The 4954-nt window shown below is 34.8% G+C and overlaps 1 long non-coding RNA gene across 1 annotated transcript in view; it reads right to left on the bottom strand.

Moving 5' to 3' along the window:
- LOC118764129 overlaps nucleotides 1–4744 on the bottom strand; it is a 13353-nt gene extending 8609 nt beyond the window's left edge. The window contains exons 1-2 of the long non-coding RNA XR_004999922.1: nucleotides 4637–4744; nucleotides 767–772 (exon numbers count right to left, since the gene is read on the bottom strand). This is a non-coding gene — a long non-coding RNA (uncharacterized LOC118764129). The remainder of the gene's footprint in view (nucleotides 1–766; nucleotides 773–4636) is intronic.
- Nucleotides 4745–4954: the final 210 nt, after the last annotated feature.

Below are 4954 nucleotides of genomic sequence, written 5' to 3'. Positions count from 1 at the left end.
ATATTAATTTACTCAATGATATAATAAACTGTAATTGCGAATGAAATAAAAGTTCGCCAGTATACCTATAACGAAATATTATATCGACATTTTGTCCGTTTTGACATTGAAATGTCTCCTGGCCAAATCTAATCATTCTTGATTTCGGATTCGATAAAACAAGTCCATTTGACCACTGGGATCGATGCGATCGACTTAATTTTATTCCCCCCAAGTTGCTGGCTTTGTGCCAATACTTGAAACCAGTATTAAGCTGTTTACTATCTACTACCTTAAATTGTGTAGCATTATATTGAACTTTCCAAAAAATACTGTCGCTATTACTTACAAACATGTCTTGATATATAATGAAATATGGTGTATTCCCTCTGATAAATCAAAAAGTCAACAACACCAAATTTTGGATTTCAGTTCCACAAATATCCTCCGATATAAGTCAATACCCACCGATACCCACCATATACAAATCTCATCTATCAATCAAACTAGAACCTCCTTCCATGGGCCGCGACTATTAAAATCAGAGAACGAATAACAGCTTTTGGACAAAATTACAGATATTGATTTCTTGGCTTACGTAGAAAAACGTCTTTGTTGAAAGAGATTAAACCAAAAATCTATACCAAATCGACCACGCCACTTATCATAGACTCTTATTTATATTAATCTTAATACGAACTTATGAGAAAACCAAGTGGAACACTAAAGGAGCTTTAATATACGAGGCCCAAAATTACTTCTGATCTCTGAGTTGAAATAAAAACACAACCATCTCACACGTCAAAAAACTATTTCTACTTTTATGGACGATTAAAGCATAAAATCTTTATTTAGATTAATCAAAGCCGAAAGAAAAAATAAAAATAGTTATAAATTTTTAGTTGGCACTTATATAAATTCACACAAAAAGCTCTAAGGTTCCTTGCTGAAAGCTAGGGAAAAATATCTCTACTGTCAGTAAAATGTCCAAACATTCAAAATGTAATATAAATATCACTGAAATCTTACACAAAAATCTAACAGGATATTACATTTCTCTCACAGAGAGACTGCTCGATATTACACTTATCTAAAACAACTACAGCTTTAAGAAATTCGTTAAGAATTGTCTAAGAATCGCCAAATTATTAAAATTTCTGCCACAGCAGCACTACTTAATATTGCTCTGAATTGTATCACAAATATAAAAATTAAGAAAAATTTGTTAAAGGAAATTAATCTAATCTACACGTGCATAAAGATATAGCGAATTTATGTGATTTCATAAGCACCAGCTTATGTGGATTAACTAATCCTAAATTTATCTTAAATATAGAATTTATCTCAAGATCTCTTTTGAAATCAGTGACGACATAATATTTATTATTCTTCCCAATACAAGTATTCTCCTTAACGCAAGCCGCACGATAGCTTTTATGCTTAAAAAGAAGAATTTCTAAGCATACATAGGCGCAGGCATGGCTGTGTGGTAAGAAGCTGGCTTTTCAAGCCTTATGTTTGTAGGTTCCGTCCCAAAGGCTAACAATTTGGGCAAGTGAGTGGACTTAGTAGAAGGAATCTAAAAGAAAACCATCGTGTGTCCAAACACATATCTGGGTTAACTGCGTATTCTATGAAGATATGATCCTTAATTATTCCCCAACCGGTTTCCACTCAAATGTTTTATGTGAACATATTGTACACATACAGCTGTGGCACAGCTGTAAAGAATTGTTTTAGTCGAATGTATCGACTTCACTACTTATTTTCTTTATAGGCTTCCTAATTATTCTATTGGTTCTTTTGCCAAGCTGTTGAGTTACGTGCATCCTATTTTCGGGTGGTTGTGTGTTGATAGTGAAAAGTACTTTTTTTATCGAACTAAAACTATAATATCATTCTTCTAGATGTTTGTTCACACTTTACGCTTTAGTTTGTTAAAGAAGAGGTGGGGTGGATTGGAAGAGAAGAAGAAGGAATGCGAGAGCGGGTGAGCAGATAACCAGCCGATGCATTATGCTCTCACTCATGTGGTTGGTTGAAGTGAGAGATGAAGAGAAAGAGAGAATTGTTAAAAACACGAAGACGGGAATTACTTGATTAAAAAGTTTGTTGAATAGGTAGAGAGAAAGATAGACATATGAAGTGCTTAGGAGATGGGAATTTTTAAGTCATATCCCATATTACTTTGACTAGAAGTGAAATATATTAGCAACAAGACAAAAAGATATAATCTTTTAAATAGCGTCACTTAATCCTTTTCTTTCTGTGGAATATCCACAGTTCTACAAGTATAAATAATCTTAGAGAGATTTTAGAAGTAGCATATTTTACTTGAAAGAAAAATATTGCTTGCAGAAAAGAGCTGCTATCGTCTGTAGTAGACTAGTTGTCCAATACTGAGGAGTAGCAGAAATAGCCCGAAACCAGAACTGGTATACTGGTCCCGTCGCTAGAAGATGGTAGGGGTTCGCTCCCCTGATCGCAATTTTATCGGATGCTGCTGTGCATCGTTAACCAGCTAGATGAGATGTCCTCTAGGGGTAGGAAAAAATCGCAGCAGAGTCCGCTCGTACGGACAGCCATGTTAAAGTGGCTACGAATATTATTGTCAGTACAACTACTGCGTTGATCTCTTAGAGACATTTTAGAACTAGCATTTTTGCTTGTTGCAAAATCAGCGACTGTGTGTTCGCTTGAAATAGATATATTGCGTGGAGAAATGAGCTGCTATCATCAAGTGAGCAGACGAGGTGTCCAGTAATGAGGACTGACAGAAATATCCCGAAACCAGGCTTGTCTACTGGTGCCGTCGCTAGGAGATTGCAAGGTTCGTGGTCTTGTCTGTCTAGGTAAACCATCAAAGAAGCCAAGCACGCAGGGCTATTGCTAGCAGTACCTTACTAGGCATATCTCTTTGCCATTAGAGTGGAAAAGAATGTGCGACAGGAATCAGAATGAAAAGTATTATGAACATTCAGCAAAACATAGTGTAACACCAACCGTAAAAGATCTGCGCATCTCTGTCACGTCTGTACAAAAGAATTGTAAATGCTCAGCTGGTCGGAAATGCCAGATCTGTGCTACTCGTCTTTAAAATAACAAACACGCCATGTCATCACTCGAAATCGAATTGCAGAAAGCATGTATGTATGTATGTACATACGTGCAATGTAACTAGGCGTAGTAATTTCGGTATCATTTCAATGTTTTCTTACCTATCATGTCTGTCATTTGTCGCTGATAAAAATACGGCACGAAACATTAGGTCCCCGTCTGCTCCTTTCATTGCCATATTTTTCATAACACACTTTTTTTGTTGATTTTTCGGTGAACATTCTAATAGGTTACTACTCATGTTTCTTACACATCACAATTCATGTATAATGTATTTATTTGTCTCCTGAACTCAAACGTTGTCGTTATTTTTTTTGCGCTCTTCTTTTAATTCTCTCTCCTCTCAAACTCTCTCTCAAACTCTTTCTCACACTCTCTCCATCTGTGCGTGATCGTATCGATATTCATACAGATTTATATCTGGTTTGGTGTGTTGTTATACCTCCCCCTCTCTCTCAGTCACACACAACACACGATCACACACGTACACATATCACATGCACTTATACATACACACACACACGCGCACACACACACACATACACAGTCACACACACAAACACATATATACATTTTAATATAATTTGTTTAAAAGTTTAATCGCGTATATTTCAATATATTCATTTCAATAATTTTAATATACTCGGATTGATTCTCATACAGAAGATAAATTTCCACAAACATTTTCCTAGAATGTTCGCTTCCATGAATATATATACGATTTCATAATTATCGTCTTTACACGAATATACATTTTTAATATACTATATTTACAATTTAATCGCATGCATATTTCAATAATTTTAATACTATACAGTTTTTCCCAATATAATCTCAATTTTTCTATAGATATATAAATATTATTTTCTCACTCATTCTTTTTAGTTCACATCGCCACCATTTTATCTCACTCTTTCTTTTCAAGTGAATATTTTATTTTATATTTGAGATTTTTCTGATTCTATTCATAAAAATTGATCAGAAAGTCGGAGGGAAACTTGTACTGATGTCCGATGTTTAACGGGTTAATATTGGTTGAATATATAATCATTATTTCAAAGCAAATAAATATTTGGGTGGCGAAAGCATTCGAGAGAAGGTAGAATTTATTATATGGGTACACACACACACACACACACATATATATATATATATATTATATATATATATATATATATAATATATATATATATATATGTATGTATGTATATGAAATTTACCTTTTGTATTTTCGAACTCTCTTTCCTACTTCCTCCTTTTCCAGGGACATCGGCGAAATTTTAAACAGGAGCCCATCTTTATATCTATTCCGACATTCTTTTCACTGTAGATGAAAATAATAATGCAATAACCATTTAATGGCATATATCTGATGAATTAGCAGCAGGAAAGCCATATAGTTCTAATAGGTCAACGAAAGTAGAAGATTGCCGAGGAAATGTTTAACTAAAACACTAATGTATAGTCACATATACCTATTTTTGAACATATAGTAAGTTGCATTGGGTATTACGTATTAGAAATAATGAAATTCCCTTACGGTCCAGTCAGTCTCACTAGCTGCATCGCCAGACTGATGGAATCATGTGTGTGAGAAACACTTTGGAAATTTTGGAGCTTTCACAGCTTTATTCGATCCTCAGAATTTGGTTTTTACTCCAGCTACTGTAGTCAACTCATCGAGTTTCTTGAGGACATCACCCGAGTTACTGGTAGAACTCTCTGCAATGAGTATGGAGGATGATTTTTGTAACTGGCTGAAGTCATTCAATCTCGGTCGGAAAGAGTGAGTTACTGTTCTAGGACATCATTCTTCACCCTATGACATGACTTCTGGTGTACCACAGGGATCATTCTT

The sequence above is a fragment of the Octopus sinensis genome, linkage group LG7 (assembly GCF_006345805.1).
Source record: "Octopus sinensis linkage group LG7, ASM634580v1, whole genome shotgun sequence".
In the NCBI taxonomy this organism is placed as follows: Eukaryota; Metazoa; Mollusca; class Cephalopoda; order Octopoda; family Octopodidae; genus Octopus; species Octopus sinensis.
The sequence above is the reverse complement of the archived record's forward strand: the minus strand, read 5'-3'. Positions and strand labels throughout refer to the sequence as shown.